General features: G+C 40.2%; 1 non-coding gene across 1 annotated transcript; it reads right to left on the minus strand.

Annotated features, from left to right (window-relative positions):
* Positions 1-14,844: 14,844 nt before the first annotated feature.
* Positions 14,845-14,951, minus strand: LOC118484434. Its single transcript, XR_004873545.1, has one exon. It is a non-coding gene; the product is annotated as a small nucleolar RNA R71 (small nucleolar RNA).
* Positions 14,952-15,206: the final 255 nt, after the last annotated feature.

The following is a 15,206-nucleotide window of genomic DNA, read 5'->3' on the forward strand; positions in this document are numbered from 1 at the left end:
GGATTAGTGTTGGTTATGACGTTGTCCCGCTAGCGTAGAGATTGAGCCTGGCGTTTGTGTGTGTGGGTGGAGGGGAGGGGGGCGGGTTGTGTGATATGGCTGGCTTCGATTGGCTATTCGATGTAGCCATTTGAGGGTGGCGGTTAGATATTGTAAATCAAATTTTTTAAAAACAAATTACATTTTTTACCTATAAATACTCACCCAAAATTACATATTTTCTCATTCCTCTTCAACCATTACCCAACGCAATTGTAACATTTTCACATTCTTCTTCCACCAAACACACACCAAAAAGTCGAAAATGGTACATTGGAACGAAGATGAGGAAATAGCACAAGTGACATCGATTGTTGACGCACAACGTACCCTACAATGCGGTCAAACCACATATTGGGGGCGAGCGTTCCAACAATACTAACAACACGTCGGGAACACGCGTGTCAACACAAATGGCGTGAGCTCAAATCGAGGTTGGATCGGTTTAAACTTTGCTTCGACCATGTCCATGCGGGCGACCGACTTGACCTACATCGATCAAGTGGAGATCGCGAAGATCGAGTACATGCACGACGGGAACATGGAGTTTAAGTGGGTTCCCCACTTTAATATTTACCGTATTTTGTATTTTTTTTATTTTTCTTTTAGGATTTAATAAGTTGATTTTTTTATTTTTTAGGATTTATTAAGTATGTTTTTTTTATATTTTAGATTTGTCTTTTATGTAACATTTTTTTTAAATTAATATAAGTTATGTTTTTTATATAATTTTCAACTTTAAAAAAAACATATCGCACCCCACGCCAGCCTGGCTACGCCGCTGCCACACCCCACTTTTTTGGGGTGTGGACTGGTGAGCCCACATCTACCACATGTCGAGCAATACCCTTAACCCAAACCCCTCCACACCCTATAGTCTAACGCTTTTTTAGGTAATTTTAGGTAAGTACTTCTCACAGACCACGTGAATAAAAAGAAATTTACCATTAAAAAAAAAACAGTAAACAAGTGAGATTATGTGCGCATTATGACGTATTAGTCTAGTTTGTTACAATACCGGTGTGATATCGACACTAGATAAAGTAATTGAAAAAGATCCACTCCGAGAAGATATCAACATGTGTCTTGCATTTTGCATTTTGCATTTTACATTTACGAAAAAACCTAAAATCTATTACAAGTTATGATCTTACGCAGTCAAAATCTATTTATTTCTTTCGGGCACCACTGGTAGGAATGTCATACAAATGATCAAAACTAATGTTGTAATGTTGATATGAAAGATCAAGTTTTCACTATATATATATATATATAGAGAGAGAGAGAGAGGGGGGGGGGGCAGTTAACGTACAATACGGCTTAACGTACATCACGTACGACAGATAATTACGCACGTTCATTTGAAAATCACGCACGTTATAAACTAAAAAACCCAAATCACGCATGTTGGAAAACATTAATCACGCATGATGAAAACATTAATCACGCACGTTATACACATAATCACGCACGTTGTCGTACGTGATGTACGTTAAGCCGTATTGTATTCATCTTCCAAATCTTCACTGTCATTAGTCTATTTCTTCTTTGAAACATGTTCACTGGCGGTTTGACTTTGTCATGCTTGAGTTTTTGTTGTTGAAGTAGGATTTTTTGTGGCCGTTTGGAAAGACAAAATGACGTAAGTTTTTTGTTTGAATATGTATCTTCAAACCACTCATCAGTGTCATTCGTCTCTTCATGCCATTATAATATTCATCAATAACAAAACACAAAAAATGACATAAATCTGACACCATCATCTTTTTGTTTAAGATTGTCCATCTCATGCAGCAAAATGTTAGTCACATCACCTTAGGGAATAATGCATTCTGCGAAACTTCGCGTAGAACAATATTGAATATACAAGAAACGATGTTTGCCATTTTAGCGTTTTACTGAGGAAATAGTGTATCTGAAATAGTAAAATATGGCGTTTGTGAGTAGGTGTGTTTGATGATTTGGGGTTTTTGTCGTTTCTAAGATGAATGGTATATAGTAGTAAATATGGCGTTTTCGGTTCCGGGGGGGGGGTGTTTTATGTCTGAGATGTTTTGTTTATATAGGGATGTGTTTTGGCTCGTAATGGCGTTTTATTCATTAGTTTGGCGTTTTTGGTAAAGTAGTCTAAAGACCTTTTTACCCTTAATGAAGCGCGTCCACTTAATATAATTCGTGTTATTTACGAAAACGTCACCGCGCCAATCTAGTCCATAGATTGTTTTGATCGGACGATCCATAAGCGTTCTCACACTTTCCACCATTTTCTCTAAATCCTGACCTTATATATATATATATATATATATATATATATATATATATATATATATATATACACACTTACGAAGTCGTGTTAGTCGTTCCGAATGGTAGTACGTAGATGGATAATGGTACGACTCGACGCCGTTTTCTTAAGATGAAACTATATACAAAACGTTGTGTATCCGAAATATTAGTCTCGCGTCTCGTTTATAACTAATAAAATAATTATATAATTGTATGTTTGTTATAATCTACTGGTGATGTGTGGTACTTTGTTTAGAAGTTTGAAATAAATATACATAATTATATTTATTTTTATGAATTCTTCGAATTATCGACATTTGAAATAAATATAAACAATTATATTTACTTTATGAAAAGCATACGAACTAACGACATTTGAAATAAATATAAACGATTATATTTATTTTTATAAAAATATACGAATTAACGACGTTTGAAATAAATATAAACAATTATATTTATTTTATAATAGTATACGAATTCCCGTTAACTAGTGTACCATATTCGTTGAAGGGTTACAACCTCGTTTTTGTAAGTTATAAGTGTCATCTAGAATGAACGTACACTTATATTGACTTTAGGAAAATACTTGGATTTCTGATATGTTTCGGTTGGTTTTGAGATAATATCTATATTTTAACGAAAAATGGACAAAGTTTCCTCTATTTTTAGATGACCCCGACAATCAAAGTGTCGATATATTTTTCAAAACTCAACAATAATTCAACACAATAACGTATATCTTTCGTAAAGTTGTTGAATACTAATCAATCTATATAAACTACGATACGGCAGTTCGAGTTCGGTTCGCGTTAACTAATAATCTAAAAACATCGTAAATATAACTCGCTACGTTTAAATTTTACCGGGTCTTGGGTTGACCGTGTTGACTGCCTTGACCAGCAGTTGACTGGTTGACTTTCTTTGACCGGGCTTGACTTGTTGACTGACTTTGAACAATTTGACTGAACCGAACCCAAACTAACGCTGACCGCGTTGACCATCTTTGACCAGTTGACCGGGTTTGACCCGAGTTAACTGAGTTGACCGGTTGACTGAGTTGACTGAGTTGATTGGGTCAAGCTGAGTTGACCGGGTGAGTTGTTTTGTAACCCGGATCCACCTGACGTGAACCCGAACCGCGTCGTGACCCGAAACTGAACCAAATTAGAACCTAAAATCTGACCGCGTCGACTTCTTGACCCGAGACACCCGCAACTGACTCGAACCAAGCACCCCTGCCTCCACAGCCGTGGCTCCGACGGCGCCACCGTTGGCACCACCACTACATCTTCATCATCATCATCATCATCATCTCGTCATCTTCATCATCATCATCATCATCATCATCATCATCATCATCACCATCATCATCATCCACTCCTGAATCAACAACCAACCTAGCCGGAGAACATAGATCTATAAGGATCTGAAAAGAAAGGAGAATGGAGGAGAGTTACAGTCGCTTATCGGAGTGGGGATCGAGAACACGGCTGCAGGAGTTCAAACCGGTCACCGTCATCGCTTTGACGGAGAAACTGAGGCCGGAATCGAGTTCAGAACGTTCACTGTAGGGGATACACCATTGAACCGCCGTGAAAATCCACCACCGTTGCCGCCGCATTATGCCGTCGCCGGCCACTGCCGGGCTCCGGCTGTAACAACCGTCTAATTTCTACTCAAATTTATTATAAATAAGCGTGGATTTATCAAAAGGATACTTTACTTCATCACAAGTACAAAAATTTGAAATTTTAAAGTGGCTACATACTAGTTATCTGCTAAACTAGTTTAAACATTTAAAACACATTTAATAAATTGTTTACATCATAACATTGTCTAACAAAGTTAAATTAACGCGGAAGCTTCAAAAGTGCGTGTTCGGTTCTTCAAAACATGCTTGATCGCCATCCGGAAAGTCCCCAGCATCACCTAAATTCAAAACCACTTAAAATGCTAGTTTTGACATTGATATAGTGCGTATAAACAAGTCCCAGCATCGAATCATAAAAAAATAAATCAAAATTCAGTTTTGGTCCTGCCGCGTGTCGCGCCAGAACCCATTCAACCTGTCGCGTGTTGTGACGGCTCGCGCGTGTCGCGCCAGATCCAAAGGATCCTGTCGCGTGTCGCCGGGCAGACCATTTTCTAGCAGGTGCAGGTTTTTGACCTGCATTTCCTGCCAGTTCCGAAAATTCTAAATTTCAATTTCAAATGTCCGTAACTTTTGATCCGTAGGTCCGTTTTAGGTGATTCTTTTCCCTCTGCATCCATATTTTAATTACCGACGTATCTATTATAATTATCATACCGAAAATTTAGTTTACGGACCGAAGGACTAAAAATTCACCATACGATTGTTCGACCCATTATATTTACACCCATTTTGCTACTCTTGTAATAGTGACCATAAGGCGTTTTTCACCCAACATCCGGGGCTTAACATCACCGGCATTTCATAACCAATCCTATGGCTTCATGCTCTTGTGATTATCAACGCCATATGCTAACTATCAACCCTATCACTACTAATTACACAATTATTCGACCCGTTTGGCTCATCTATGGAATCCTCCATTATAATGACTACCAAACGATTCCTAGCTAATTCTTAACCTATTAATTCAAGTAGTGAACATCGTCACCTTAATCAACACAACTTTTATACTAAAACACAACTATACATGTTCGAATATCAAATTTACTAAATGTAACGAATCAAGTTACATACCTTCAAAGCAAACCCTTCAATCGTGCTTCACCACCGGCTTGTCCACTAGACGCTCCGGCTTCCTTCCCTATAGAGTTCAACCATGGCATGTTTAGAACTCTTTTCAAATCATATATCGCATAGTTTGCCGAAACATTACAAATATGCGTTTTAACTTGAAATTTCAGTTTTAAGCCTTCTTTGAGGCATTTATACAAACACTTTAAGGGCAGAATTTTACATAATTTATTATCAAGTTCATAACTTGTCATATAGCCCAAATTTACAACAATCAAACTATCTTACATAAATGTTAGCCTCTATAATTCTGAAATAACTTCACAAATATCAAATTACACTAGAACAACCACCAAAATCCTAGTGTTTATCAAGTTCTACAAAAACCCACTAATCACCTTCAATGGTGTTCATGGATTTTACTAGAATTAAGCATGATTTCAACATATGCTTGTCTAGGGTTTACTCCTAGACACTACAATGTTCCTATTTCATCCATAGAACAATCATGCATCAACAATTTTTGAATTCTATAAATTCATCCAGAAATCAAAGTAGAGATTTCCTTCAAAATTCACATACCTTATGACCCCTTGCAGTGGAGATCACCAATCTAAGCTTTAATTTCGTTTTGGAATCGATCTTGACCTTCAATTTGTGAGTTTTGTGAGGATTTAGGGTTTGATGGGGAGCTCTATGTTGCCCCCTGTGTTTTGGTCGAACTCAGCACATACACAAGTGTGTGTTTGGAGTTTAATTTATGTTTTATTATATCTAGTTTTAATTTAAACACTTTTGGTCCCTCAACTATCGTTTAGTTCTTATATTTAGTGTTTTAACCCACTTATACGTCACTACAAGACTTTTATCTAACTAGGTTATTTTTAATCCTAGTTAGTTCACTTGTTTGTTTACCGACATTATATTTTAAATAGTTGATTTACATTTTTGGGGTGTTACAAGTCCACCCCCCTTAGAAGGGTTTTGCCCTCGAAACCGAATAATACATACCGAATAGTGTCGGGTAGAGACGCCGCATCTCCTCTTCGGATTCCCATGTGGTATCCGAACCTTTCTTATGTTCCCACTTGACCTTTACTTGATCAATTTCTTTGTTCTGCAAACTCTTCACCTTATGATCTAAAATCGCAATCGGCTTCACTGCGTAGTTGAGGCTATTATCCACTTCAATGTCATCATAATGGATATAAGCCGTTTCCTCAGCTAAACATTTACGGAGTTGTGACACATGAAACGTGCCATTAATTCCGGTCAACTCTTCCGGTAACTCAAGGCGATAAGCTACCTTGCCGACCCGTTCAATGATTTTAAATGGCCTGATAAACCTCGGGCTTAGTTTCCCTCTCTTTCTGAATCTGATAACGCCCTTCCATGGGGAAACCTTTAACATAACCATGTCGCCCACCTGAAATTCAATTGGTTTTCGTCTTTTGTCGGCATAAGACTTTTGCCTATCTTGGGCCGCTTTTAAGTGAGCTCGAACCACGTCAATTTTTTCGTTAGTGGCTTGGACAACATCTTTATGGGCCAGTTCACGTGGACCCACTTCACCCCAACATACCGGGGTTCTACATTTCCTAGCGTATAGCATCTCATACGGAGCCATACCGATGCTTGCATGGTAACTATTATTATACGAAAATTCGGCCAATGGTAGATAAACATCCCAACTTCCCCCGAAGTCAATGATACATGCCCGTAACATATCCTCCAACGTCTGTATTGTTCTTTCACTCTGCCCATCCGTCTGAGGATGGTAGGCGGTGCTGATGAAAAGTTTCGTTCCCATCTGTTCTTGGAAATCTCGCCAGAAGTTTGAAGTAAACCGGGTATCTCTGTCCGACACAATGGATACCAGTACTCCGTGACGTGCCACTATTTCGTTTGTATATACTTCTGACATCTTTTCGGATGTATAAGTCTCACGAAATGGAATAAAGTGGGCACTTTTCGTCAATCTATCCACAACTACCCATATAGCATCGAAACCTCGGTTGGTTTTGGGCAGTTTGGTCAACAAACATTGTGATTTGTTCCCATTTCCAAACTAGGATATCCAATGGTTGCAGCTTACCATACGGCTTTTGGTGTTCTGCTTTGACTTGCAAACACGTCATGCACTTTTCCACATATTTTACAACATCTCTTTTCATTCCGGGCCACCAATAGTTTTGCTTTAAATCGTTATACATCTTGGTTGCCCCCAGATGGATTGAATAACGGGATTTATGAGCTTCGTCAAGTAGGAGCGTCTTGACTCCACAGGAGTTTGGGACCCATATTCTTCAGAATCTAGTTTTCAACCCGTTGTTACCTTCCGCCAAATCCTTCAGCTGACCGACTATCCTTTCCTTTTTCAAGTTTTCCTCTTTCACTGCCTCGGCTTGTGATTCTCGGATACGTTCTAGTAGACCCGAGGTTACAACAAGCTGCATCGCCCTCACTCGAATTGGGACATAATCCGATTTTCTGCTCAAGGCATCCGCCACAACGTGGCCCTTCCGGGGTGGTAATGTATTTTACAGTCGTAGTCCTTTACTGTTTCTAACCACTGCCTTTGTCGCATATTTAACTCCTTCTGATCGAAGAAGTATTTCAAACTCTTGTGGTTAGTAAATATGGTGCACTTTACTCCGTACAAATAGTGCCTCCATATTTTTAACGCAAACACCATCGCCGCCAGTTCAAGATCATGCGTGGGATATTTCTTTTCATGCACCTTTAATTGCCTCGGGGCATAAGCTATCACTTTGCCTCGTTGCATTAAAACACATCCGAGCCCCGAAAGTGAGGCATCCGAATAGACTACCAAGTCTTCGACTCCGTCCGGCAACGTTAATACCGGAGCTTGTGTTAATTTTTCCTTTAGCGTTTGTAACGCTCTTTCTTGTTCAACACCCCAAATGAATCTCTCCTCCTTCCGAGTTAATTTGGAGAAATCTTGGATGAATCTCCGGTAGTATCCCGCAAGCCCTAAGAAACTTCTTATTTCTGAAGGGTTGTTCGGAGGGCTCCATTTTGACACGGCCTTTATCTTTGACGGGTCTACCAATATTCCATCGGCACTTATGATGTGGCCGAGGAATTGCATCTCTCGTAACCAAAAGGCGCACTTTGAGAATTTTGCATACAACCTTTCTCGTCTGAGTGTCTCTAACACCTCTTGTAAGTGATGCGCATGATCTGCTTCGCTTTTCAAGTAGACCAGAATTTCATCGATAAACACGATTACCGACTTATCCAACATCGGCTTGCAAACCCGGTTAATGAGGTCCATGAAAGCCGCGGGTGCATTTGTCAGCCCGAATGACATCACGAGGAACTCGTAATGTTCGTATCGAGTGCGGAAAGCCGTCTTCGGTACATCCTCTTCCTTGACCTTTAGTTGGTGATATCCCGATCTAAGGTCGTTTTTTGAAAACCAATTCGCACCTTGCAATTGGTCGAATAGATCGTCTATTCTCGAAAGCGCGTATCGACTCTTTACCGTGAGTTTGTTTAACTCCCGGTAATCGATACACATTCGCATGCTTCCATCCTTATTTTTAACAAATAGTACCGGCGCGCCCCAAGGAGACACGCTCGGCCTTATAAATCCTTGTCGAGCAAGTCTTGAATTTGCGACATCAATTCTTGTAATTCCGACGAAGCGAGTCGATACGACACTTTAGCTATGGGTTTCGCGCCCGGAACCAATTTGATTCCGAACTCTACCTCCCATTCGGGCGGTATCCCCGGTAGATCTTCTGGAAACACATCTTCGAAGTCACGTACCACCGGTACGTCTCCAATCTTCAGTGATTCTTTCTCGGGCTCATTCGCGTATATCATAAACGCCTTACATCCATGCTTCATAAGCTTGTGAGCATTCAACATCGAACATATTATAGGCTTGCCTCCTTTCTCGCCAAAGATGGTGACGTGTTTTCCGCTCGGAGATGTTAACTTTATCTCCTTACGTAAACACACGACCTTTGCGTGGTGCCGAGATAGCCAATCCATCCCAACAACTACTTGAAACTCTCCCATCGACATCGGGATTGGATCTATTAAGCACTCCTCATCATCGATACTTAATTTACAGCCTTGACAAACATCACAAACTATGAAACTTTTGTTGTCCCCTATTTCAACTTCTAAGGGCACATATAATTTCGTCAATACAAATGAAGGATGCCGAATAAATCCATGTGAAATAAAGGATTTATTCGCACCCGTATCAAATAATACACGTGCAGGAATCAAGTTTATTGTGAATATACCTCGGCTTCTGTTTTTGCTTCAGCCGCTGTCAGTTGGAAGGACCTCGCCTTCGCCTTTGAAGTTTCTGTCGGAGATTCCTTGGTGTTTTTCTTTCCAACCAAGTCCGGGCATTCGGACTTTTTATGGCCCGGTTGGTAACATTTGTAGCACACAGAAACCTTCCCCGGACATAATGATGCGGTGTGCCCCGTCTTCCCACATATGGGACACGACTTGTCTTTGAAGCGGCACCCACCCTTGTACCCCTTTCCACACACCTTGCAACTTGGCGACCCACCTTTCACATCCGCCTTCTTCCCCGATTCAGCCGTTCGAGCTTTCTTTGTAGGGCTCGGGTTAACATCCACTACCCTTCGTTCACCCCTCTCGATTTGCTTCTTAAGTTCAATTTCTCTCTCTCTCGAGCCGTATTTATGATCTCGGTAAGCGTCTCATACTTGGAAGGGGTCATGAACTCTCGGTACTCAGCACTTAACGTATTATAATAATAATATATTTTCTGCTCCATCGTAGTCACTAACTCATCACAGAACCTCAGCTTGTCCATGAATATACCCGTGATTTTATCAATCGTTTCACCCCTTTGTCTTAACTGGATGAACTCCTCCTTGATCCTGTTAATGACTGCCTTGGGACTATGATGTTTAAGGAATGGCACCTTAAACTCGTCCCATGTCATGGCCCTAGCCGCTTCGGCTCCTATCTCCTTCTTTTTGTTGTCCCACCAATCCTTGGCTTGACCCCTTAACTGACCCGTTCCGTAAGCCACAAAATATCTTATGTCACAGTGGGTCCTTTCAAACACCCCTTCGACGTCACTTAACCGTCTCTGGCATATTATCGGGTCGACCTCCCTGTTGTACATTGGCGGTTTACATGCCATAAACTCCTTATACGAACATCCCTTACGTTCTCCAGATTTCTCTCTCATAAGGTTGACATTATCTTCCAACCTTTTAACTCGTTCTTTGACTAACGATAACATCGTGTTTTGAATTTTGTCTGTGAAACCGGAAAGACTACCCTTAATTGCCTTTCCCACTTCTTCAGCAATTATCTCTTTCATTTGTTCGGTGCTTGTCGGCAACGGATCATCGTCATTCCTTTCCGTCATCTCGAAACTGAAATGTTTACTTCAATTATTAACCATTTCAATTATAGCATAGCTTTATTTACTTCGGTTTAGCCATGTTCGTAACTTGCTTTGACCGTTCTCATTTAGTGCACTTTCCGGGTTTGAGTGTGTTAACACGCTCTTCCCGTGCACATTAATTCACATCTCGTTTCTTACATAAGATAAGGTCTACTAAAATAATTAATTAATTCTTACCAGACGATCGATCAAGCTTGAACAGAACACTTTGTTAACAACCTTGAGCTCTGATTACCAACTTGTAACAACCGTCTAATTTCTACTCAAATTTTATTATAAATAAGCGTGGATTTATCAAAAGGATACTTTACTTCATCACAAGTACAAAAATTTGAAGTTTTAAAGTGGCTACATACTAGTTATCTACTAAACTAGTTTAAACATTTAAAACACATTTAGTAAATTGTTTACATCATAACATTGTCTAAAAAAGTTAAATTAACGCGGGAGCTTCAAAAGTGCGTGTTCGGTTCTTCAAAACATGTTTGATCGCCATCCGGAAAGTCCCCATCATCACCTAAAGTCAAAACCACTTAAAATGTTAGTTTTGACATTGATATAGTGCGTATTAACAAGTTCTAGCATCGAATCATAAAAAAAAAATTCAGTTTTGGTCCTGCCGCGTGTTGCGCCAGAACCCATTCAACCTGTCGCGTGTCGCAACGGCTCCCGCGTGCCACGCCAGATCCAAAGGATTCTGTCGAGTGGCGCGGGGGAGACCATTTTCTAGCAGGTGTAGGTTTTTGACCTGCATTTCCTGCCGGCTCTGAAAATTTCAATTTTCAACTTCAAATGTCTGTAACTTTTGATCCGTAGGTCAGTTTTAGGTGATTCTTTTTTTCTATGTGTCCGTATTTTAATTACCAATGTATCTATAATAATTATCATACAGAAAATTTAGTTTACGGTCCGAACAACTAAAAATTCACCATACGATTGTTCAACCCATTTTATTTACACCCATTTTGCTACTCTTGCAATAGTGACCATAAGGCGTTTTTACCAAACATCCAGGGCTTAACATCACCGGCATTTCATTACCAATCCTATGGCTTCATGATCTTGTGATTATCAACGCCATATGCTAACTATCAACTCTATCACTAACAATTACACAATTATTCGACCCGTTTGGCTCATCTATGGAATCCTCCATTATAATGACTACCAAACGATTCCTAGCTGATTCTTAACCTATTAATTCAAGTAGTGAACATCATCACCTTATTCAACACAACTTTTATACAAAAACACAACTATACATGTTCGAATATCAAATTTACTTAATGTAACGAATCGAGTTACATACCTTCAAAGCAAACCCTTCAATCGTGCTTCACCACCGGCTTGTCCACTAGACGCTCCGGCTTCCTTCCCTATAGAGTTCAACCATGGCATGTTTAGAACTCTTTTCAAATCATATATCGCATAGTTTGCCGAAACATTACAAATATGCGTTTTAACTTGAAATTTCAGTTTTAAGCCTTCTTTGAGGCATTTATACAAATACTTTAAGGGCAGAATTTTACATGATTTATTATCAAGTTCATAACTTGTCATTTAGCCAAAATTTACATCAATCAAACTATCTTACATAAATGTTAGCCTCTATAATTCTAAAATCACTTCATAAATATCAAATTATACTAGAAAAACCACCAAAATCCTAGTGTTTATCAAGTTCTACAAAAACCCACTAATCACCTTCAATGGTGTTCATGGATTTTACTAGAATTAAGCATGATTTCAACATATGCTTGTCTAGGGTTTTGATGTGTGTAAAATGCAACATATAAAATACATCAAATAAGGCATAAAATTAACCCTTTTAAGTACTAATGTTAGAAAAAGAGTGCTTTTGTCTTCCTTTTGTATTTTCAGGATTAAATGAGCTCAAATTCACAAAAGAAGCAAAAAGACAGCTAAATCTAACATAAATACAAGAAAAGGAACACAAGTGGATTGCCCGACCCCTCAACGGCATCCTCCCAAGCAAAATAGAGAAGACAGAAGACTGAACACGCCCCGTGCTCAGCCAGCACGGGGCCGTGCCCAAGAAGCAGCAGAAAAGACAAACCTATAGAAGCTTCTATTGCCCACCACGGGGCCGTGTCCAGCGGACACGGGGGCGTGGCGAAAGTACAGCAGGCGCATTAATTGTAATTGTGAATTACAATTAATGAAGAGAGAGAGTGTCAGACAGGCACGGGGGCGTGTCCAGCGGACACGGGGCCGTGCCCAGCCTTCTGTTCAGCCTATAAATAGGAGCGCTTGGTTTCATTGCAACTCATCCCTTGGCACACCACCTCTCTCACACTTCATCCACCACCCACCACCATCACAACACCATCATCCACCACCATCATCCATTGTCCATCATAGAGTGTGTGAGTCGTCTCGGGATACAAGATTGATCGTAAGAGTTCTTGACAATCAAGGCCATGTTTGCCTAAGTCTCTTACATCACTTGGTGAAGACAAGTGTTTAGTATAATACTTTTTATTTTTAATCTTTTGCACTTTTTATTTGGTTTTGTATTAATGACTTTAATAACTAGTTGCTTTTGTTGAAGGTGATCTTTCCTTATCGTTTGTCCGTGGTGTCTTGGCATTATTTTACTGTCTATATAAAATAAAAGATTTTCACCATTCATATCTCCACGGTCTATATGGAGGTATGTTGGCTACCTGGTCGGGGGTTAAGAGAACGGTTTGGTAAGGGTCTTGCCCTTGTTCAGCGTTTAGAGGTCCTGCAAGGGACCTGGGTCAAATTTAGTAGGATCTCCTTCAATGCCCGTAGGTATTGGATGGCGAGGATCCAAACTCTTTGACCCCCTCATAAGTTAACTACTATTAATACTATAACCCGGCTATTTAGGACTGTATCCCTGCTGACTCAGGCTACTTAGTCGAGGGTAACATCACCGCCAAAAGCGAGGCCTACCATAATTTGCATTAATAACTTAATTCATTATCTTCCAATAATCCAACCCTTTAGGATTGTATCCTTGCTGACTCAAACTACTGGGTTGAGGGTAACGTCGCCTTCAAAAGAGGGGCCTACTACAATAACTAAGATAATCTCTTAAACAAGTGCAAAAGTGCGAAAATAATCAAAGGTTATACTAATACACGAGTCGGATCCAAGTGATTCATCTTGTCTATCTGTTTTTATTTTATTTTTATTTTTCAGCATTTAGTTAGTTTTTATTTTCTTAGTTTAAAAACCTTTTCTAACATTTTGATTTGATTAGACGTTGAGGATAAACCGGTACTAAAAGCTCTTGTGTCCTTGGACGACCTCGGTATCTTACCAACACTATACTACGTCCACGATGGGTGCACTTGCCCATATGTGTGTTTAGTGTTAGTAAATATCGTGTTTTATAAATTTAAAACTTGGCTAAAAGTGTAAAAAGGGCTTAAATATACATCAAAAATATATTACACTACACACGCATCAAGTTTTTGGCGCCGCTGCCGGGGACACAAGGATTTTAAGAAAGTTAGGAGTCAACGGCCTAATCATATTTTTATTTTTCTTTTTAATTTTTAGGATTTTTCTTAGTTTTTTAGCTTCTGCAGAGCTCAGCACGGGCCGTGTCTGGTTGGACACGGGCCGTGCCCAGCGTTGTTACTGGCAGTTTTTAGTTTTCCAAGTTACAGACGGCTGACCACGGGGCCGTGTCGGTGCAACACGGGCCGTGTCCAACTCTCCAGTAACTGGGATCTGGAAAACAATCACTGTAACTCCGACCACGGGTCGTGTTCACTGAGCACGGAGCTGTAGTGAACCTTCTGACCAGCATTCTTTTCTGTTTTTATTGCAGGACTTGGAACCAGACGTCACCCCTACGTAGTGTATGAGCTCCAGTTCTAATAAGGACATAAAAGAACCTCTAGAAGAACCCGAACGCTTTCTCAGAAAAAGACTAAAAGCCAAGAACCAAGAGAAAGTTTCGGGGAATCCACTTCCAATGGCGGACCAACGTACCCTCATGGATTATCTACGACCCACCGTAGGTAACCTAGGCGCCGCTATCAACGCACCGAATATTGAAGCCAATAACTTCGAACTTCGGCCGCATTTGATACAAATGCTCCAAAACTCCGCAACCTTCCATGGGCTTGCGGACGAGGATCCCCATCTACATATTACTAATTTCTTAGAAATATGTGATACCTTTCGGATCAATGGAGCATCAAATGACGCCATCCGCCTTCGAATGTTTCCTTTCTCACTAAAAGACCGAGCAAAAGCTTGGCTCAACGCCCTCCCAGCTGGATCGGTAAACACCTGGGATGAACTAGCCCAAAAATTTCTATATAAGTATTTCCCTCCCGCTAAAACGGCTAAATTAATGACTGAAATTAATACATATTCACAAGAGGATGGGGAATCCTTATATGAAACTTGGGAAAGGTTCAAGGAGCTATTGCGAAAGTGTCCACATCACGGCCTTGCGATATGGCAACAAGTATCCACTTTCTATAATGGGTTGTTGCCACACACAAGGCAGACACTTGATTCTAGCTCCGGGGGACTTTTAGGTAATCGCCGCCCGCATGAAATATATAACCAAATTGAGGAAATTGCTCAAACTATTTTCAGTGGCACACTCCCCGAGGCAATAAATCTATTGCCCCGGGCGCCCATAAGGTTGATGAAAGCACTTCTTTACAAGCCCAAATCGAGGCTCTTTCTTCAAAAATAAAA

The sequence above is a fragment of the Helianthus annuus genome, chromosome 11, assembly GCF_002127325.2.
Source record: "Helianthus annuus cultivar XRQ/B chromosome 11, HanXRQr2.0-SUNRISE, whole genome shotgun sequence".
Taxonomy (NCBI): Eukaryota; Viridiplantae; Streptophyta; class Magnoliopsida; order Asterales; family Asteraceae; genus Helianthus; species Helianthus annuus.